Consider the following 23,017-nt stretch of genomic DNA (forward strand, 5'->3'; position numbering starts at 1 on the left):
AAGGAAGGAAGGAAGGAAGGAAGGAAGGAAGGAAGGAAGGAAGGAAGAAGTTGATGTTGAAGATGAAGCCTGTAGTGGCAGACCATTCATGTCAATTTGCAAGGAAAAAATTAACCATGCCCTAACTGAAGAGACCTGATAATTAACAGATGTTTCAATTGGTTCAGCTTTTGCAATTCTGACTGAAAAATTTAAGTTAAGTAAGTTTTCCACTCAATGGGTGTCAAAACCATTGCACCCAGATCAGCTGCAGACAAGAACAGATCTTTCAATGAAAATTAAACAAGTAGGATGAAGATCTTGAAGGATTTATTCAAACAATTGTAATAGGAGATGAAACATGGCTTTACCAGTACAATCCTGAAGACAAAGCACAATCAAAGCAATGGCTACCAAGAGGCGGACATTTTCCAGTCAAAGCAGAAGTGGACCAGTCAAAGCAGAAGCAGACCAGTCAAGAGCACAGGTCATAGCAAGAGTTTTTTGGGATACTCCAGGAATTTGCTGTTGACTGTCTGTAGAGCCAAAGAATGATAACATCTGTTTATTATGAGAGTGTTTTGAGAAAGTTAGCCAAAGCTTTAGCAGACAAATGCCACTGAAAGCTTCAGCAGAGAGTCCTTCTCCACCCTGACAAGACTCTGCTCATTCCTCTCATTAAATAAGGTCAATTTTGTGAATTTCAGTAGAAAATCATTGGGTATCCAACTTGCAGTTCTGATTTTACTTCTTCTGACTTCTTTTTGTTTCCTAATTAACACCAAATACTTAAAAGGCACCCATCTTTTTCAGTTTATAATGTAAAAAGATTTTATTGATATAGTTAAATTCTCAGGACCCTCAATATTTCAAGAATGGACTAAATGGGTGGTATCATCACTTACAAAAGTGTTTTGAACTTGATAGAGCTTATATTGAGTAATACAGTTTATAAAGTTTATATTTTTCATTTTTATCTTTTGATTCCATCTTCTGTGAACTTCCTAAAGTCCTCTTGTACTTCTAGGAGGGTCTTGGATTAAAAAAAAATAAGAGGAAGGGGCCAGGTGCCATGGCTCATGCCTGTAATCCCAGCACTTTGGGAGACTGAGGCTGGTGGATCGTGAGGTCAGGAGATCGAGACCATCCTGGCTAACACGATGAAACCCCATCTCTACTAAAAATACAAAAAATTAGCCTGGCATGGTGGTGGGCGCCTGTAGTCCCAGCTACGTGGGAGGCTGAGGCAAGAGAATGGCGTGAACCTGGGAGGCAGAGCTTGCAGTGAGTCAGATCATGCCACTGCACTCCAACCTGGGCGACAGAGCGAGTCTGCCTCAAAAAAAAAAAAAAAAAAAAAAAAAAAATAGGAGGAAGGAACAAATGAAAAATTATTCTCATAGTTTATGGCATGTCTTAACATCAAGTAACTTTTAAGTCTTTTATTCTTTTGGGAAGATATTTTCTCTTTCAGGGAAAATTAACTAAGAAACATCAGGGTCTGAGTTATGTTGGAAAATCTCTCCCCTACTCTGACTGTCCGGCTTTATTCTGAGCTTTATTCCCCAAGCTATTACAGTGGCACTTGGGTGGGATGAGAGTGGGGTGGGGTTCACATCTACATGGTTGAAGACCAAGGCAGATTCTCACACCCAAGCTTTGATTCTTTGTGCTGCTTAGCTGTTGTTCACACCATTTTTCCTGCTTGTGTCCAGATCTGAATGAAACTGATGACTGTTGGAGAAGCCCTTGTCATCTGACTCTGTCTGTTCCTCTGCCAAGTAATACCAACAATGATGCTATTCGTAGAAACATTTCATGTTTGAGAGCTGTTAGGAGTTGAATTGCCTTCCCCTAGAAGCTATTGAATTCCTAACCCTTTATATCTGTGAATGTGACTTTATTTGGATATGGGTAGGGTCTTTGCAGATGATCATATTAAGATGAGGCCAGTAGGGTGGGCCTTAATCCCTATTACTACTGGTCCTTCTAAAAAGGGAAAATGCAGATACAGACAGATACACTCAGGAGAATTCTGTGTGAAAATGAAGGTGGAGATCAGAGTGATGCATCTCCACACCAAGGAACACTAAAGGTCACCAGCAAACCACCAGAAATGAGATGAGAGGCATCTAAAGGGTTTTCCTTGCAGCTTCGGAAGGAACCAACCCTGTTGACACTTTGTTTCTGGACTTCTAGCCTGCAGGTGGTTGTGTAAGCATTTCTGTGGTCGAAGCCACCTAGTTTGCAGTAGACTAACACAAGAGCTCATTGAAAGTGCATATCCAGAACAATGTGCCATTTGGGGGAGGGAAGTCCAGTTGGCCCTTTCACATACACGAATATCTCACATTTAAAGACACAATTTCAGGCTCTCTGTGGACACTCGCAAGTGCCCATGAAAGCCGCCTCAGCCATAAACTTCTTGGAATCACATTGTGAAGTATTTATTTTTAATTACAGATTTTCTTTGATGATCCTCTGCTCTTCTCTTTTTGTTTCCTTGGCATGTCGCTCATCTGTTCTGGTGAGTAGACTGCCTGCTGTTTACAATGAGAAGTAGCCTGTGCTTTGGTCTGGGCTCCTGATGCCCGGTTGCCGGCAGTCCTTGCTGCCTCTGGGTTGGAAGCCGTGGTGCCTGCTCATGGGCTTGCTGTCTCCTCAAGCATGAAAGTGGAGGCGTCCTTCTGGCTCTATTTTCAGCCAGTCTTGGTGAGGCCACAAGACTCTATTGACACATGAAGGGGAAGCACAGAGCCGACGAGGGTTTTACTTTTCCTGTTCAACAGGGCTAGCACTCAGGGATTGAGCGGAGAGAGTTGTGAATCCTGGGTTTTGAAACTGGCCACAAACGATTGGCTCCTGGAATCAGAGAAGGAACAACCAACCGTGCCTAAAATAAACAGTGTTTTCCAGCCTTGCTGGATGGCTTTAAAAACCCAAATACATATGCATTCTCATTAGCCCATAGCACTCAGTCATCTTCACCCCCATTAGAGAAAGCTAGTCTGCTGCTTGCTCTCCTCAAGTCACTGCTGAGCTTATAGCACATGCAGGGGTTCTGGAACCTCGCAGATGTATTGCTGCAGACACCCTGTAGACGAGGGGTGTAGGTTAGGGGCACAGGCAAAGAAGCGGTCACTCCTAGACCCGAAGCATCTCTTCCATAGACGTCACAGGATGTATCTTCCCAGCCAAATCCTCCCCAGCCTTTCAGGGAGGGTGAACACAATTCCACACTAGAGTGGCTTTTAAAGAAAAATAACATGTGTGAACTCTTCCCAGAATTCTATGAAGTGAATGAGTTTGCATTACTTTTTCTAGCTTATGACCTGAGTCTTTTATTTTTTCAGATACATTTAATTGTGTCTTTCAAAACCTATTTTTGCAGAACCTACCCCTTTGTTAGCACTGGGCTGGATCGCGGGAAGGATAATTATGGGTGGGACTTGGTAGCCGCCCTCAGGTGTACAATCCCACGAAGGAGAGATGCCATATGCCGAATGATGAAATGCAGCATGAGGCTAAGTGTCCAGCATGGGTTATGGAGGGTAGATTAGGGAGAGATTGGTACCCAGAGGATAGCTGTGCTGCCTTGGGCCCGTATGTCTGCAGAGGTTCACAGGAGTGGGGCAGTCTTGTTCAGGGAGGGCTGAGGGGTTCTCCGAATCTTATCGGGTAGGACAGGGAGATTTTAGAAAGGATTGGGGCATTCTGTTTGTGGGGATGTTATAAGCAAATTCTGGAGCAGCTGTGTATTGGATTTCACTGGGCTGCATGGAGCAGATGTCTCTTGCTGGGGAATGATGGGATGTAAGACTAGAGACAGACCAGACAGAGGCGATGTCTGCCTTGAGGCAGACAGATTTCAAATTGGTCTTCCGGGCCTAGGCAGTGAGAAGCCTGGAAGGTGTCTGAGCTTGGAGGTGACCTTGTAGAGCCAACTTTAAGGAAGCTTGGTTGGGTGGCAGAGTACACTGTATGAAGGCACAGGAGAAAGAAAGGACAAATGCACAAAGGAAGGATCCAGAACTCCGGGGCAGGCTGGACAAGTGGGCCTGAAGGAAGGGGACGGGTGAAGGGAGACCTGACCATGGCTTCTGCCTGCTTGACCAAGTTTGGCGTGTACATTAGAATATAGGGAGTTTGAGGCCTGAGGACCCTTGTTCTTTTTCAGTAAGTAATGGTGTTTTAAAAACCATCTCTGGGTTTTATCATGAACAGAGACTGAATTCCATGCACAGTGAGGACTGTTTTATGTATTTATACTTGTTGAATAGTAAACAGCATTGAAGAATGTTTGTAAAGAAACCCAAATTTCCTTTTCCATTTCTCAGCATTAACTTTCTTTTTATCAACTAGAGACACAATTGAATACTATTTTTTTAAACCTCCCTGACAGAGCAGAGGTATACACTGGGGAGTGTGGGAGCCTCTATTTGGCAAAGGGAACTTCTCCTCTTATTCCCATATGGAAAGGGACATAAATTTGGGGAGAGCTTGCTCCTTGACCATGTTTCTGTGATCCACGGTTAACAATCTCCTCAAGTGAATTTCCAATTCTCTTTCCAATAAGCTGCAGAAGTACTTAAATCATTTATTTGTTCTGGTCCTGAAATGACAGTTACTCACTAAAGTCCCAAAGTGTCCCAAACCATGAGGTGTCCACAGTAAAATGACATGTTTAAAAGTTGCCATAAATGCTGGTAACTGCACATGATAATAAATCTGAGTCATTTTACATGGCCATTTGGGTTGGTGATGCAAGACATGGACTTAAAATATATATCTTCTTGCCTTTCAGGCTATAAAGATTAATAAATTTTGTGAATTTTCAAGATAAAGTGTGAGACATTCTGAATTTTATGTGACTATCTTGCATGGTGACAGTAACCATGTTCTGGCCCTTGGAACAGGAGGTAATTTACTGTTGATGGTTTCTTGGCATAATATATATGTGTATTTGGGGGGTAATAATTTAAAATCACCCAGCACATGGTCTCTGATAAGATGCATAACTCAGGTACTCAGAGTTGTTTTATAGGAAAAGAGATGCATGCACACCGTGTGATTGCAATCCGGGCACGTTCTCCTTCCTCAGGAGTGACAAGGGATGGAAACCTGGCTCCCCATGGGGATCAATAAAGCATGCCTGTGGAAAATGAATCCTGGACCTGAGCTCAGGGCCAGAGTGCTCCAACATTCGGAGCTTTCCCAGGATTTAGTCCAGATTTGCTTCTGTCCAGGCCAGTGACCACTTGAAGCTGTAGAGGGAAGGGGAGGCAGGGTCCCCTTCCTGAAAGGGAAGTGCTGTGAGATGTGGCTGTCACTGATACCAGTGGGCACCTCTGTGCCCCCAGCCTTTAAGTATGCTTGAAGGTTTACTCTCTGAGCACGGCTTGAGAAGACAAGGGAAAGCAATGGAGATTAGCTGTCACAGCCAAATTCTGCCTGATGTGGAGGCCTGAGTCTTTTTGTGCAGGTGACTCACTGCCCTGCTGAATGGGTGGAAGGAACAGTGATCAGACCCAAACACTCTGGTTTTCTTTCCACCTGTTTCTCAGAAGTAGTCAGTGCAGGGCTCAGCTCTGCCTGTGCGCACGCGTGTGTGTGTGTGTGTGTGTGTGTGTGTCTTTCTCTCTGTGTCCTGTGTGTGTTTCTCTCTGTGTGTGTCTCTCTTTCTCTGTGTTTGCTGTGTCTGTGTGTGCACGTGTGTGTATGTCTCTCTGTGTGTCTCTATGTGTGCATGTGTGCCTCTCTGTGTGTGTATCTCTGTGTGTGTCTCTGTGTGTGTCTTTGTGTCTCTGTGTGTGTGTGTGCACGCGTGCATGCATGTATGTTTCTCTGTGTCTATGTGGGTGCATGTGTGCCTCTGTGTGTTTCTCTGTGTGTGTGTGTTGTGGAGGGGCTGCTAATGTGTTCTCACGCTGATTGTACTGCCCTGTCCCTCCTTGGAACAACCTTATTTTTGGGTACAGTAGCTGGGTGAGCCTGGAAGCTGCCAGATGCAGCACATGACGGAGGAGAAGGGCCTGAAACTTTGGTAGTTGTTACTCAAAAACACTCATGCAGCTCCTCCTGTGTGCCAGGCCAGGTTCCAGGAGCTGGAAGGAATACAGAGAATGAGCCTGCTGCTTTGGGATCTCATCTCCTGGAGGAAGAATAAGTTATCTACTTAGGTATTCAATTTTAACTGGTATTTAATTACAGCCATACAAGTGGTTCCATTATTAGTCAGGCTGAACTAAGTTTTGCTACAATAACAAATTTTCCCAGAATCTCAGTAGCTTAATGGAACAAAGGTTGGTTGCTTGTGAATGCTGTCTGTCCAACAAGGTGGTGCTCTGCTCCATATAGCCACTCAGGATTCAAGGCTGACAGGCTACCTTCTTTAGGCAACGCATTCTGGAACATGGGGCTTCTTTAGCCTCTGTAGTGGGGAAGAGAGACAAGAGACTCACTCACAAGCTTCTCTATCATACTACCTTATAATGGAAGTGTTGTTATTAGCCTTTTTGCATCTGAGGAAACTGAGGCACAGAGGAGTTAAGTAACATGTTCAAAGTTTCATAGCAAGTGAGTAGCAGAACCAGGATTATGAACTCCAGTCATCTGGCTCCAGAACCCCTGTTCTTGTCATGCTCTGCCATCTAATTAAACAGTGTTTCTTGGGAAGGGAATGAAGAGATGTCAGACAGGCCAGGGGCTCAAGGCACTAGAAAAATAATTTATCAGAAGAAGGAAAGTATGTCAGGGAATGACAGGGAAGGATAAATGAGCAAGGCTAGAATCCCAGAAAAATAAAGAGACTTCATCTTGGCTGGCAGAATAGCTTTTGCAAATTCTGGGTTAGAAGCCTGGTTTAATCAGTTTGGGATAAAAGCTATAGAAAATGCAGACACAGAGTGAATCTTATGGATTGTGAAGTCAGGGAGGTCTGAAATAAAATAGAAATGGCCCAAGGAAACCTTTCATATTCCTTTTTGTTTCCATATACATCTGGCCACGAAAGCTCTTTGGTGGTTTATCCCAGCTCACTGCTTCCTTAGGGCTCTTTCAAACTCCTTGTATCTGTGGAAGCATGGATAAAGAGTACAGCAGACATGGGACACACCCGTGTTGCTTTCTGGGCATGCTGTAGGACGCCACTTTTTGGCTGTGCACCTGGAGCAGGAGGCAGCAGAGCAGCACCTAGCCCCCTGCAGGTGAAGCTAAAGACTGCAGCTGCAGCTCAGGAATTCCCCAGTAGGACAGGAAAGCAACCACAGGCAAGATAAGGTCAGAGAGAGCCAACTGTTTATAGCGCCCAAGCTCTTCCTGGGTTTGGTCCAGCCTATTAAAAGATCATAACCTCTTAAAGCATTTCAAAGGATGTGTTAGCAATGTTTAAGAGGAAACATAATTGTCACCACAGCCTGGGTAGTGTGCAATTGAGTAGGAGAACATCTTCAGGATAGGATGGGTTATGGGCAAGATTGTGCTGGGAGAGGAGCTGGTTTGAACTGCAGACTCCAGAAGCTACAGTGGCTGCCCAACCCATGAAAACACCCACAGATGCTACAACTGCTGGGTATAGGCCACCTATGGAATAAACCACTCATGCTGGGGTCTCACTTTCTAAGCCATTACCAGCTGCAAGAGTTGGCTTTGTGAAGACAAAGGGAAGTTTACTTTATAAGGATGTAGGCTATGTGGAGATATGGAATTATAGGAGCACAAAGTGCAGTACTGACCTCACTGTTTTGCTTCCCATAGAGTAACTCATCCTGCTTTGTGAGGCATTGCTGTGAGTTGCCTTGAGGCAGGTTGGGAGGAAGAGCTGCCTGAAACCCTTTCTTGAGTCTTCTTTAAGGATGCTGATCAGGACCCATCTACCATGGGAGGACTGTGGGGATTCCTCCATGAGTCAGTGCTGAGCTGATCTGGCTCATTAAGAGATGCTTCTTACCACTGAGCTCGGTGGCTCACGCCTGTAATCCAGCACTTTGGGGGGCTGAGGCAGGCAGATCACCTGAAGTTGGGAGTTTGAGACCAGCCTGACCAGCATGGAGAAACCCCGTCTCTAATGAAAAAATACAAAATTAGCTGGGTGTGGTGGCACATGCCTGTAATCCCAGCTACTCGGGAGGCTGAGGAAGGAGAATCACTTGAACCTGGGAGGCAGAGGTTGCAGTGAGCCGAGATCGCGCCGTTGCACTCCAGTCTGGGCAACAAGAGCAAAACTCCATCTCAAAAAAAAAAAAAAAAAAAGATGCTTCTCACTAAGAACTCTTTCTTTGCATCTCATGGATAATCTGAATTGTATAGCTGGCTGGACTACCTTCTTTGCCATGGCTGCTGGGGTGCCCAGAGCAAATGGCCATGGCATGCATGCTGTCACCCAAGTGGCTTCCTCTTATTTTTCTTATAATTTCCTCCTTTGTTATTTATTCTGTTGTATTGTTTATATTTTGATAAGCTCACTTAAATTCATTTTGGGACAAGATGGGATCTAAACCAAGAAGTAGATAAATATGTGTGCTTTAGAGCATAGTCATTGCAGAGTCTATCCTGGAAAGAGTAACTCCTTTGTTTGGGATGCGTTTCTAGGTATGAGGGATGGGTTCAATTCCTTCCATCCCTTGCTAGAAGTATGTAGTCTTTGACTGATGGATTCACTGAGTCACTGATTTGTTCTATGGACACTTATTATGTACCAGGCCCTGTGCTAGGCCTGAGGAGGGTGACGGTGACCTCAGAGCTATGTTCCAGTTGTGGGAGATAGGCAAAGACTATGTAAGTGGGCAGAGACACTAATTACAAGTAAGAACCACTGCCTTGAAGGGAGAATGAGGATGAGGGTGTGTCTTTGGTGGGCTGCCATAGCAAAATACCATCTACTGGGAGGCTGAAACAACAGACACTGATTTCACATGCTCTTGGTGGCTGGAGGTCAGAAGATCAAGGTGTCAGCAAGTTTTATTCTGAAGCCTCTTCTTTTAGCTTGTAGGCAACCACATCTCACTGTATGCTAACATGACCTCTTCTCTGTGTTTGAACAGAGAGAGAGAGAGAGCTTTGGTGTCTTTTCTTACAAGGATGTTGATCTTATTGGACCCCATCCTTATGACCTCATTTGACCTTAATTATCTCCACGAAGGCTTCATCTCCAAATCACATCACACTGAGGCTTGGGGCTTCAACATAGGCATTTTGGGGTGGGCACAAACATTCGGCCATGACAGGGAGGGAGAAGATCTGCTTCCAATAGGGTGACGCAGGAAGCCCACTCCACGGAAGGCAACATGCATGCTGGAATGGAAAGGATGAGAATGAGGTGGCTGTGGGAGAGGAGGGTGGGGAGGAATGAGAGGGCACGAGGCAGAGAGAACAGCCAGCACAAAGGCCCTGAGGCTCCCTGAGCAGCTGGTGTGGTTGGAGCTTACTCAGCTGTGGAGAGTAGCACAGGGGAGGATGCAAGATGGGTGGGGCACGAGTGTGCAGGGCCTTGTAAACCAGCTATGGTGAGGGTTTCAGGTTTCCTACCACATCCAGTACAGCGTTACTGAAAGATTGTAAGCAGAGGGATGTCACCATCTGGCTTAGGCTTAAGGAGCTGTGTGGACAGTGGGTTGGAGGGACCGGGAATGGAGGCAGGAGACTGCTTGTCAGTTTTGGTAAGAGGCTGGGACTGCGGTGATGGCCATGGTCTAGAAGAGAGAGTGGAGTCTGTTGATGGAGGAAATGTGAGAGACAGGGAGAGGGAGCACTCAAGGGCAACTCCTAGGCTCTAGGCAGAACATTTGGGTGCATAGCAATGCTGTTTACTGAGCTGAGGGAGTGTGGAAGGGAACAGAGACAATGTGTATGTAATGGGTAATTGCGTATGTCAATTTGGCTGGGCTAAGGGATGCCCAGATAGCTGGTAAACCTCGCTTTGGGGTGTGTCTGTGAGGGCATTTCCAGAAGATACTAGCATGTGAATCAGTAGACTGAGTAAAGAAGATTACCCTCACCAATATGGGTGGGCATTATCCAACTGAGGGCCTGAATAGAACAAAAGGGCAGAGACAGGGCAAATTCACTCTCCCTGCTTGATTGAACATCTTCTCCTGCCCTCAGATATTGGTGTTCCTGGTTCTCTGGCCTTTGGGCTCAGACAAGGTGATATGGTTTGGCTGTGTCCCCACCCAAATCTCATCTTGAATTATGGCTCCCAAAATCCCCATGTGTCATGGGAGGGACACAGTGGGAGGTAATTAAATCATGGGGGCTGGTTTTCTCATGCTGTTTTCCCATGCTGATAGTGAATAAGTCCCACGAGATTTGATAGTTTTATAAAAGGCAGTTCTGCTGCACATGCTCTCTTGCCTGCCACCATGTAAGACGTGCCTTTCCTCCTCCTTTGCCTTCCTCCATGATTGTGAGGCCTCCTCAGCCATGTGGAGCTGTGAGTCCACTAAACCTCTTTTTCTTTATAATTTACCCAGTCTCAGGTATTTCCTCATAGCTGTATGAAAATGGACTAACACAACAGGGGTTATACATCACCTCCCCTTCAGACTTAAACTGAGTTACACCAGTTCACTGTCTGCAAGCCGGAGGCTTTCCTCGGCCTCCGGCTTGCAGACAGCAGATTGTAGAACTTCTCAGCCTGGGTAATTGGGTGAGCAAAGTTCCATAATAAATCTTCTCTTACGTTTCTCTATATGTCCTGTTGTTTCTGTTTCTCTGGAGAACCCTGACTAATGTAGTGTGTAAGGCACCCAGTCATAAGGGCAGGCTATCCTTCCATTAATGACCTCATTCCAGGTGTATCTGTAGCCTAGACCACTCTTCTAGGAAAATTCTATTCCCTTCTTGTCTCTTCCATGTGGAAATCTCACAGACATCGCAACCCAACTCATCCAAATCAGATGATAACCAGGGGTTTAATGTTAACAGGTGTTATCTGCTGCTGCCCATCCGCCATTGTCCTAAGCATTTTTTACACATTTTCTTAGAAAGCCCCTGTAAGATAGGTGTGCTAACAAGTCTCATTTTGCAGCTGAAGAAATGGAGGTGCAACGGGCTCGAAGAACCTGGCTTCATTTAGAGAGTGTGCCCGGGATGAGACGTGTGGAGAGCCTGGCCTGAGCCAACACTAAGAGACTCCTGGACAGGAGGTGAGTAAGGAAGAAGGGGCAGGGAAAGAGGGACACCGGGGGAAAGGAGGTGGGTGTAGGAGGAAGGAGATCACAACTGTGTTGAAAGTCCTAGCAGCCTGACAGACGAGGGAAGAAGGCCCTGCAATGAACCTTGTGACCTTGGAAAAGACAAGTCCTCTTGCCCCTGGGGCCCACTGTCTGAGTCCCTAGGAAGTATATACACGAAGGGTTTCAGGATGCAGAATTTGCAGATGTAGGCTGCAGCTGCACTCTCTGTGTGATTGGATGGAATTCACAGCTAGAAGTGGTTATGTCCCCGGCTGCTGAATTTATCTGCTGTTGGTGCCGCTTTAGTTTTATTGAGTGGGAAGGATGTAGACCCTGAGTCTGGAGAATGGGACTGGGCTGGCTGTGGAACCTGGGGAAGAGAATGAGACCACACAAAACCTTTATTCCTTGTTCTTGGCTTCTTGTTAAACAGGCCCAGTGCCACCAGATTAAGGAGGTGAGGGGGCGGTTGTAAGAAAGTAAGAGATCAGTCTGAAGATTATAAACATGCACCAGTGCAACAAAGGGAAATTCTTGTGTCAATATTTTTCTGAGCCAGCACTTGGGAGATCCTGATTTCCTTAATAAAATGATAACAAACTTTTTTTGTGTAATAATGTAAGGTGAACATTTCCTTCATGTTTAAGCCACTGAATGTACAATGAACAAAAGACATTTAGATACAGGCATACTTTGAGGATATGGCAGGTTGGGTTCCACGCCACTGCAATAAAGCAAATATCACCATAGAGTAATTTATACAATTTCTTTGGTTTTCCAGTGCATGTAAAAGTCATGTTTACATTATACTGTAGCCTATTAAGTGTGCAATAACCAATCCTCATCTGTCTAAGAAATGTACATACCTCAATTAAAAGATACCTTATTGCTAAAAGATGCTAAAGGTCTTTAGTGAGTGGTAATCTTTTTGCTGATGGAGAGTCCTGCCTCCATGTTGATGGCTGCTGACTGATCAGGGTGGTGATTGCTGAAGCTTAGGGTGGCCGTGGCAATTTCTTAAAATGAGACAACAATGAAGTTTGACACATCAATTGACTCCTACTGTCATGAAAGATTTATTTGTAGCATGCAATGCGTTCAGGACAACATTTTTTGTAGCATGCAATTCTGTTTGGGATAGCATTTTACCTACAGAACTTCTTCAAAAAATGAAATCAAGCCTCTGAAACACTGCTGCTGCTTTATCAACTAAATTTATGGAATATTCTAAATCCTTTATTGTCATTTCAACAATGTTCACAGCATCTTCACCAGGAGGAAATTCCATCTCAAAAAACCACTTTCTTTGCTCATTCATAAGAAGCTACTCCTCATCTGTTCAAGTTTTAATATGAGATTGCAGCAGTTCAGTCACATCTTCAGGCTCCACTTCTCATTCTAGTTCTCCTGCTGTTTCCACCACATCTGCAGTTACTTCCTCCACCAAAGTCACAAACCCCGCAAAGTCACCTATGAAGATTGGAACCAATTTCTTCCAATCTTATGTTAATGTTGATATTTTGACCTCCTCCCATGAGTCAATGTTTTTAATGACATATAGCATGGTGAATCCTTTCCAGAAGGTTTTCAGTTGACTTTGCCCACATCCATTAGAGGAATCACTGTTTATGGCAGCTATAGCCTTACAAAATGTATTTTTTAAATAATAAAACTTGGAAGTCAAAATTGTGCCTTGATTCACGGGCTGCAGAATAGATGTTGTATTAGCAGGCATAAAAATAGCATTCATCTCCTTGTACATTTCTCTCAGAGCTGATGGGTGACCAGGTGTATTATCAGTGAAGAGTGCTATTTTTGAAAGGAATCTTTTCTTCTGAGCAACAGGTTTCAACAATGGGCTTAAACTATTCCACAAACCATACTGTAAATAGATAGGCTATCATCCAGGCTCTGTTATTCCATTTTTAGAACACAGCCAGAGTATGTAATTCTTAAAAGCCCTAGGAGTTTTGAAATGAGCATTGGCTCCAATTTAAAGTCACCAGGTGCCTTAGGCCCTGATAAAAGAGTCAGCTTGTCCTTTGGAACCAGGCATTGACTTCTCCTCTCTGGCTATGAAAGTACTAGATGGCATCTTCTTCCAATAGAAGGCTGTTTTGCCTACATTGAAAATCTGTTGTTTAGTGTGGTCACCTTCATCAATGATCTTAGCAAGATCTTCTGGATAAGTTGCTGCAGCTTCTATGTCATCACTTCCTGCTTCACTTTTTTTTTTTTTTTTTTACGTTCCACTCTTCTTGCCCAGCCTGGAGTGCAATGGTGTGATCTTGACTCACTGCAACCTCCACCTCCTGGGTTCAAGCGATTCTCCTGTCTCAGCCTCCTAAGTAGCCGGGATCATAGGTGCCCACCACTATTCCTGGCTAATTTTTGGTATGTTCAGTAGAGATGGGGTTTCACCATGCCTGCTGGCCAGGCTGGTTTTGAACTCCTGACCTCAGGTGATCTGCTCACCTCGGCCTCCCAAAGTGCTGGGATTATAGGCGTGAGCCACCACACCCGGCCCACCTTGCATTTTTATGTGATGGGGACAGTTTTTTTTCCATAAGCCTCAAGAACCAACCTCTGCTAGCTTCAGCCTTTTCTTCTGCAGCTTCTTCACCTCTTTCAGCCTTCATTGTATTGAAGAGAGTTAGTGTCTTGCTCTGGATTAGGTTTTGGCTTAAGGCAGCATGGCTGATTTGATCTTCTATTCAGACCACTTACACTTTCTCCATCTCAGCAATAAGGCTATTTCACTTTCTTATTCATGTGTTCACTGGAGGACCACTTTTAACTTCCTTCAAGAACTTTTCCTTTGCATTCACAAGTTGGCTGTTTGGTGCAATAACAACAGATAGCTTTCAGCCTATCTTGGCTTTTGACATGCCTTCCACTAAGCTTGATCATTTTCAGCTTTTGATTTAAAGTGACAGATGTGCGACTCCACCTTTCACTTGAACACTTAGAGCCCATTGTAGGGTTATTATGGACCTAATTTTAATATTGTTGTGTCTCAAGGAACAGTGAGGCTTGAGGAGAGGGAGAGAGATGGGAGAGCAGCCAGTCAGCAGAGCAGTCAGAACATACGAAACCTTTATCAATAAAATTTGCCATCTTATATGGGCATGGTACCCCAAGCAGTTATAATAGTAACATCAAAGATCACCGATCGTATGTCATATGTCACCATAACAGACATAATGATGAAAAAATTGAAAATATTGTGAGAATTGCCAAAATTTAACAGAGACAGGAAGCAGCACATGTTCTTGATACAATCACAAACTTTCAATTTGTAAAAGATGCAATGTCTGGGAAGTGTGATAAAACAAGATATGCCTTTACTGACTTTAATTTTAGTAAATGACTTCATAAGGAAAAGGAAAAAATGTCATTGTGAGGGCACTGTGTTATAGACTAGCTAGGTCATCAACTGGGTGCTTTTGATGATACTAGCAGAGTCCTCCATGTGCTAGGACACTGTTTGAAATTCTGGTCATAGCTTTAAAATCCATAGTTTTATCAACTAAATCCCTATTAGTTACTGTAATTGAATTTTTATGTTAGTTTCCCCCTAGTAGCAAGTTTTTGAGTCAAGATGGCCCTTGGGTTTTATTGCCAACCCTGACAGCAAGATCCTAGACAGGGTCGCTTTGCTCTTGAAGCCTCTGATGTCCAGTAGCAAAGTGGGTATAATTGCTTCTCTCTCAGATCTGTGTTGAGGAGCTCAAGAAATAACACATGTGGAAGCACTCAGATCAATTACTTTTTTTGTTTGTTTCTACCTTATCTAGTTTCCTAGGTCAAAAGTTTGCTTGGAATGGAAGAAAGGAGTCCCAACCTTTCCAAGTGGGACAGATTCCCTAGCTGTGCTCTGTATATTGAATCTGCTTCTTATCATTTGTCTGCGGTCTGTGTGAGTGCTGAAAAGGAGGAGATAATTTAATGCACTAGGGAAATGGAAAAGACTGCTGCTTGGCAGGGACCAGGGTGGCAAGAGAATCCAGGATGTGGCCACACACAGCTTAAAGACTACATTTCCCAGCTGCCTTTGCAGTGAATGCCATCAGTGAGACCTAATTGAGAGTATAGCATGGGGAGTCTGGGAATGTTGCCTAAGAAAGGCTGATTTAGCTGGTGGTGCAACTCCCTTTTTGCCTCCCTCTTTCTCTCTTTCTGGAATGTGGATATGATGGCAGAACCACAGATGACCTTGAATGAGGAGGTCACATGCTGAGGATGGTGCAGCAGAAAGATGGAAGCTCAGTCCCTGATGAGCGTGTAGACCTACTGTGTTAGTCCTGGATTACTCACTTTCTGTCTTTTATGGAGAGAATAAACCATCCTCTTTTTAGGTTGCTCCTCCCTCTTTTTTGTGATCCCTCTTACTACTATAAACCAAACTTAATTCCTAATGAATAGACCTGCCAAATTGTTTATATCAGAGATGACAACAGGAATACATCTGTTTACATTTTCCTTTCTCCTGAAGCCCCACCTAGTCCCAGAGGGTGGTGTGTTTCTTCATGGCTATTGTGGGCAGAAGCTACCTGGCTGTGGTGGTTAAAGTGAGCACTGCTGTTAGCCCTTGTGGGGCCTTTGCGCAAATTGAAAAAAGGCATTCCTATCCTAAGACACCTTCCTGTTCTCTGCCAGAAAAATGTCTCAATGCAAATTGACAATGTGTGGACAGGAATGGAACATGCCCTTGAGAAGCAGCCCCTGCACGGGATGCCAGTGCTCAGCTTTGGGTTAATGCCCAGGCCAGTATCTGACCTTGAACTTCTCTCTAGGTCTTCCACCTTTACTTAGCACAGGCCTCAGAACAGCCCAGCCAGGGGTCGGGGAGAGAAAGTGGCTAAGACTGTGTGAGATGGGGATGGGGCATAAGACGGATGGGGTAGAGGGTGGATTACAGTGAGTTTCTGGCTATTAACTGCTTTCACTTGAGCAGCTCATTTCTGTGCCAATTATTTGACTAGTAAGTTGGTAGAAGCCCTGCCTGTTGGTCACATTCTGGCCCGTGCTACAAGGCCACCTGGCAGGCTCAGGCTGCAGTGTGGCAGGCTCAGGCTGCAGCGTGGCAGGTTGTGTGCAGAGGGTCATCTACCCCAGTCCGTCCCCAGAGCTGTCTGTGCAGTCCTGAGCTCCCATGTAAGCCAATGCTACTTTTGTGTGAAGAAGGTGGACAAAATCATCAGCAACTCTTGCTTATATAGAATGTGACCTGAGCAATGAAAAGAGAAAACCCAGGTCTTGGTTTTGTACTGGCTTGTGAGAAATCCTTCTTTTCCTCTCTAGCAATTTCCCTACACCCATCCCTGCCTACCCACATTGGATTAAAGGGAAGAGAGAAAAATGCCCTAAGCCCCAGAGGGAAAGGTGGCAGAGCCATGATATTGCTGCTCTTGATTTTGTAAGACGGCCAACATCAGGCCAAAGAAATCCGATCTGAAATAGAAGGAGCTCACCTGACTTCCAAATTTACCAAATTTGTCATGAGGCAGTCACTTACCCTAAAAAGTAAACAGGCTCCTACTCTGTCATAGTTTACATTTTTCTGTGTGTGTCCTTTTCTGTTCGTTCTTTCTTTCCTTCTTCCCTCCCTCCCTCCCTCCCTCCCTCTCTCTCTCTTTCTTTCTTTCTTTTTCTTTCTTTCTGTCTTTCTTTCTTTCTTGCTCTTTTGTAGCTTTAACTTGTTCTGCAAACACAGAATATAACAGAACAAAGTACGTTCCTTTGAAATGGCACCATTAATCTTGATAGCAAGTTTCTCATTCTGAAGGATAGAGACCTTTGGCTGCTTCATGGAACTGTCTCCTGGTGACTTTTTTCAGATCCCTTTTTCTTGCTTTCCCTGTCTCTGGTAGCTTCCTTGAGAGCTGTGGTTTCTCAGTGTTAGATATTCAAAAGCACAGCAGCCTACAGGCCATGGCTAAATCTTCTTTACAACCAGATGCATATGAGATCTTAGCAAGAAGTAAGAAAAGTAAATGCATTATTAATAAACACACTTAAATGCGTACAATAAAATGAATGTGTTTCCTTCAGACTAACCCTGTCTTGCGAATACAGTCTAACTAAGCCTCCATTGCCCCACTCAGCATGGTTCTGAAGCTCTCCTCCATAAATTCTCTAGAACTCTAGGACCCCCTCCCCCGCCAAAGGCCCACAAGAATCCCAACTGACTGAGGGCAAAGACACATCTTATTTCTGGTTCCCTTTTGCTTCACCACTTGACTTCAAATGACGTCAGGCTGATTCCAGAAAGCTAAGACACCCTCAGAGGAGAATGCGCCTTCATTTAGCTCACTTAGGAGAGAGGCCATAGTCTTGAGGTGAGGCAGTCTCCGAGACATAGCTCAAAAATTGTTTCTAGCAATGGAATCTTCACATGAATGGGCACATGGCCTCCTACAGCAAGGATGCTGGCTAATGGGGAAGAATCACTGAAAATACGAATTGAGACATGTTTCAAAAAGCAGCTTCAAAGTCTGTGACTGATCTTCCCAGTCCTGGGAAGAACAGAATTGGCCTTTAGAACTGTTAAGAGTCAGATTGTGAAACAGAGAGTTCTTGTTCCCCATATGTTTCACTCTAAGTGGAACTTGAATCAGAGCTGGAAGAGGAACTTCCAACTTCTGTCAATAATAAAAGCCTTCTTATGAGTCAAGTGCTTGGTAGAGGGAAAAGAAATTGCATATTGAAAGGACTGTATTTCCATTAAAATGCAAATGTCTAAAGTAAAGAAGGGCAGGAAACATTGAGCCCAAGACTTTCTGAGTTTGAGTGAACCAACCTGCTGGAGCGGTTTCTGGCCTTCACTTTGTGCTGCCATGTTTCAGCCTGTGCTAAGTCCAGGGAATCTGGGGTTCCATATTTGCAAGAATAAGCAAGGAGAACAGGTTTGAAGTCAAGCAATGGGAAGGCCTCCCAGAGACCTGGAGTAGAAGGGAGGAGTGCCTTAGCTGCTTCTGTCTGTCCATCTTCCATCTGTCCGGTGATCAGGATGTTTTCTGGGGCCCATTCAATGCTTCTCTGTTGGCTGGGGGCTCACATCAGCTGCCAGGGGTTCCACCTGTTTTCAGTGCTCCATGTGCAGTACTCAGAGAAATGCCTCCTGAGGGAATGAGTCCAGGGGGTGAGCGCCTTTTAAGAAATGCGGTGGCTCACGCCTGTAATCCCAGGACTTTGGGAGGCGAAGGCAGGCAGATCACCAGAGGTCAGGAGTTCCAAACCAGCCTGGTCAACATGGTGAAACCCTATCTCTATTAAAAATACAAAAAATAGCTGGGTGTGGTGGTAGGTGCCTGTAATCCCAGCTAATCAGGAGGCTGAGGTGGTAGAATCGCTTGAACCTAGGAGACGGAGGCTGCAGTGAGCCGAATTGTGCCACTGCACTCCAGCCTGGGTGACAGAGCGAGACTCTACTTCAAAAAACAAGGAATACGAAAATGCTTTCCAGCCCTGTGCCATAGGGCCTGTCTCACAGGGTGCAGCCTGGCAGTTGTGCAAGCCCCTACACAGAAGGACCTCTGCTTGGCCCAATGCTGTGCTCCTGCTGTCTTGTCATACTTAATACTTTTTTTTAGCAAGAGGCCCTGAGTGCCCTTTGCATTAGGCAAATTCTATAGCTGATCCTGATGAGGTTCTTCTGTGTGGGGACCTGCACAACTGCAGGGCTGTACCCTATGACGCAGGCCCTATTGTAAAGGGCTGGAAAGCGTTTTTGTATTTCTTAAAGGGTGTTCACTCCCTGGACTCAGTCGCCCCCAAAATAACGTCTCGAGTGTCTTATTTAGGTGGTGGCTGCTTGGTCTGAAAGAGCTCATGTGACCTCAGGAAATACCGAATTTGTTCTGAGAAAGCCACTTGCCCTTAAAAAAAAACATGTGGGGGGAGTGCTCCTAGTCTGTCATAGTTCAAGTTCAAAGGTTATTTATAGCATGTTGCATCCGCTGTGGCGACTCCTGGCAGATTCCGAACTTAAGCAGACGTGTGGTAGAGATCTCAATGAGTGTGTTGATGCTGATGGGAGTCGCCCTGGATGACAGCAAGTGGGTGATAGATGGGTGAGAGGAGAGACATAATTTTTGTTAACCCCTCATTTCCACGGTCAGTCTCAGATGGTCATTACAAACTTCTGCTGAATCTGGACCTTAACAAGCCCCCTCACCCCAGGGACAAAGTAAGGGCCATGCGATGGCTTCTGAGCTGACCTTTGAGTTCAGAGGCGCCGTGTGCTGGTGCTGTGATCACTAAACTGACTGCTTTGCAAGGTCAGCACCCAAGGCTATAGATTTATATCTCTTTTTTTTTTTTTTTTTTTTGAGACAGAGTCTTGCTCTGTCGCCTAGGCTGGAGTGCAGTGGCGCGATCTCGGCTCATTGCAAGCTCCGCCTCCCGGGTTTATGCCATTCTCCTGCCTCAGCCTCCCGAGTAGCTGGGACTACAGGCGCCCGCCACCTCGCCCGGCTAGTTTTTTGTATTTTTTTAGTAGAGATGGGGTTTCACCGTGTTCGCCAGGATGGTCTCGATCTCCTGACCTCGTGATCCGCCCGTCTCGGCCTCCCAAAGTGCTGGGATTACAGGCTTGAGCCACCACGCCCGGCTATCTCTCTCTTTTATTCTAAAACTAGAATATGCCACAACCAGGCGACTGTGATGCCTCACTCAGGTGGTCTGCTTTCTATACAGTTGAAGGCGGGTCTTTTTCCTCCATCCATTCAGATTGAATCCAGGGGTTCCTCTCTGGAAGACCTGTGTTCCACACACGACTCCCCTGGAGCTTCTCCTCTCTGCACCTCAACTTTCTCGTGGGTGCAGCAGGCCACCCAGGCCCAGCCCCTGCTCACGACAGTGACTTCGGACACAGCCCCAGGCTTTCCAGGGTCTTTCTCATGCATTCTCAACCATTAGACTCCCCAGTCCTCTCTCTATTTTTTCCCCTTATTTAGTAAATATTTATTGAAGATCCATTATTTGCACAAAAGACAGCAGGCCGCAGGGAAAGGAGTATAGTGGGAGATAGGATGAAAAGATGATTAAGATTGCAAGTTCTCAAAAGTTCAGATGTTGAAGTATTATTTTCCAAAATGAGTTACCCAGGGTATTAACGGGTGTCGCTCAAAGAAAGGGTTCTAGAGTGAATATGAAACATTGGTTTAAACACAGTTAAACATTTTAAATTACTGCACAGCTTCTCAAAAGTTTTAATATGCTAATGTGTCGTCTAAATTCCAAAAAGGAGAAACATAATATATTGGACTTCTTAAAAGTATTTATGAAATTTTTTCTTCGTTGAACTAGTCCCAGATAGAAGACTTAGACTTAAAGGGCAAAATAAAAAGATGAGTTCTTTTTCTTTTTAACTGACAAATAAAAATTTTATACATTAATGGCTTATAATATGATGTGTTGCAATATGTATACTTTGTGGGATGGCTAAATTGAGCTACTAACCTGTGTATCACCTCCTATTTTTTGTGTGGTGAGAACACTTAAAATCTACTCTCAGTGAGTCTCAAAATACATTATTAACTACAGTCACCATGTCGTATAATAGATCTCTTGAACTTATTCCTCCTGTCTAACTGAACTTTTGTATCAATATCTCCCAAACCTTCCCCATACCCCTGACTCCAGCCCCTGCTATTACCACTGAACAATATCTCCCAAACCTTCCCCATACCCCTGACTCCAGCCCCTGCTATCACCACTCTACTTTCTACTTCTGAGTTTGACTTTTTATAATAGATTCCATATATGAATGAGATCATGCGGTATTTGTCTTCCGTGTCTGGCTCATTTCACTTAGCGCAATGTCTTCAAATGTCCTCAGGGTCTGTCCCTCTTTCTGCCTCTGCGGGGGCTCCAAGTTGGAATTCATGGTTACTGTAATTGCAGGGGGCAGAGATTTGGAACTGGCACGTCTAGAGTCTAAGCTCTACCATGGAAAGGCTGTATGATGCTCAGCAAGTCATTTAACTCCTTGGTGTCTCTGTTTTCTCAGTGATAAATGCAAAGATAATAGTGCACCTTCACTGAGCTTCACTGAAGTGATGCCTGGCTCTGGCAGGCTTGAATGTTGGCCATTGGCTCTGGTTCTCCCATGTGGAAACAAAGCCTGCGTCTCACACCCAGCAGCACGAGCAGCAGGGTCTCGGCCCAGCCAGTGTGTCCTGAGTGGCACAGGGTCAGATACAACCAGGTCCATGAACATTTGTGTCTTTGTATAAGGTCAGACTTTTATTGGTGCAATTTCAGTCATAAACGCCACTAGCTGCATGGAGTTCCCAAGGAGGCGATTTTCTTTAGTGCTACCTGTTTACTTGGTAGTTAAAGTCGTAGGCACACTTTACAAATCAGTCAGTATTGCAAACAAGACATAGTAGTATACTTAATCAATATACAAATGCTGTAGATTAAATCTTTTACATCAGTAAACGTTCATAAAGTAATATTTAACATTAAGAGAAAGGGGGATAGGATAACGGGTTAATGAACCAGTCCAAGAGGGTAACATGAACAAGGAGAATGTCCTGGTCTGATCTGGATGGACATCAGCATTTTGTAAGAAAGAGACTTTGGTGGTAGATGCTGGGTGCTGGTCATGAGTGACAGCAGGATGGGGTCTATGAAGATGGCCATCTGGAGCTGGTGAATTCTTCCTCTTTTTATAGCCCCCGAGTCCTCTGGTGAGGACTGATAAAGTAAACCTTATCTGATTGGGTATAGTCACTATTGATTAGACAAACATCTGGTTCTTGTTGGCATGATGTCTTTTAAAATGTAAGATGGAGTCTTTTTCTAAGATGGAGTCACTTATGTCAAAGGTCCCGTATACACAGGGGCTGCCCACATTTCAACACAAGGTGCCGTAAGACTGCCCAGGAGGACCTGAATGCCTGGAGTGCTCCAGCCATGCTCATGCTAATGGATTTTGTCTCTCCGTCTGTCTGTGGACGCCTCTGGTGTGGAGTTGGAGATGAGGAAGAGAGGCTTGGGTTCCTATCAGCAGCATGGAATGAGTGGAGGTGTGGGTAGAATGAAGCTCTGTGTTTAAACTCTATTTACAGAATATGGACGTTGAGAGAGAGTCTGGGGTACTTAAGGAAAGGTTTGATTGCATTGTAGAAAACAGTTTCTGAAACTTAGACTATTTCTGAAGAAATCAAATTTTAATTCTTTTGAATTTATACAGCAACTCATCTCACAATAATTATTAAATAATAATAACAACAATAATGATACTCTTCCTCCTCCTATTATCACCAAATAGCATTTACTGGGTGTTGGCAAAATGCTGGGCATTGGTCAGGAACACTGGACTTGTATTTCTCATTTGACCTTTCAAAAATCTTTGTGATCAATCAATTACTATGTTATATAATTGAAATATTAAAATAATTGGAAACTTTATTTAATAATAGCAATAATATATTAGTGTAAATACTTTTCCGAATAATGAAATATACAGTAATATATTACACACAAACACAAATGTGTTAAGTAAACGCATTAGAGCTTGTTGCCAGCCAGGATATAATGTGCATTATCATATGCTATACTGACATTCTCATTTGACATTGGAGGATATGAGCTCTGGGTTGCTAAGTGTCATTTCCCAGGTTACAGCTCCCTGGAGGAGGCAGCTGGACTCCAGGCCCCCATGTTTCCTGAGACCTCCAGAGCCCACCTCCCACTTTGCTATGCTGCTTCTATGAGAAGATAAAGTAATTTAATTAATAGCAGCTGTCGACATGCAGGGCCACCTCTCAAGTGCTTGAAATAGTTCTCTTAAGCAGGAAATACTTTTTTTTTTTTCAAAATAATGTATTGTGTTTCAAAAGTATTTCCTC

At 44.4% G+C, this 23,017-nt stretch overlaps 1 long non-coding RNA gene across 1 annotated transcript in view; it reads left to right on the plus strand.

Moving 5' to 3' along the window:
• LOC111524273 overlaps positions 1-23,017 on the plus strand; it is a 36,203-nt gene that overhangs the window by 916 nt on the left and 12,270 nt on the right. Inside the window, exon 2 of the long non-coding RNA XR_002725743.1 lies at positions 11,006-11,123. This is a non-coding gene — a long non-coding RNA (uncharacterized LOC111524273). The remainder of the gene's footprint in view (positions 1-11,005; positions 11,124-23,017) is intronic.

Source organism: Piliocolobus tephrosceles, chromosome 15, assembly GCF_002776525.5.
Source record: "Piliocolobus tephrosceles isolate RC106 chromosome 15, ASM277652v3, whole genome shotgun sequence".
NCBI classification, from domain to species: Eukaryota; Metazoa; Chordata; class Mammalia; order Primates; family Cercopithecidae; genus Piliocolobus; species Piliocolobus tephrosceles.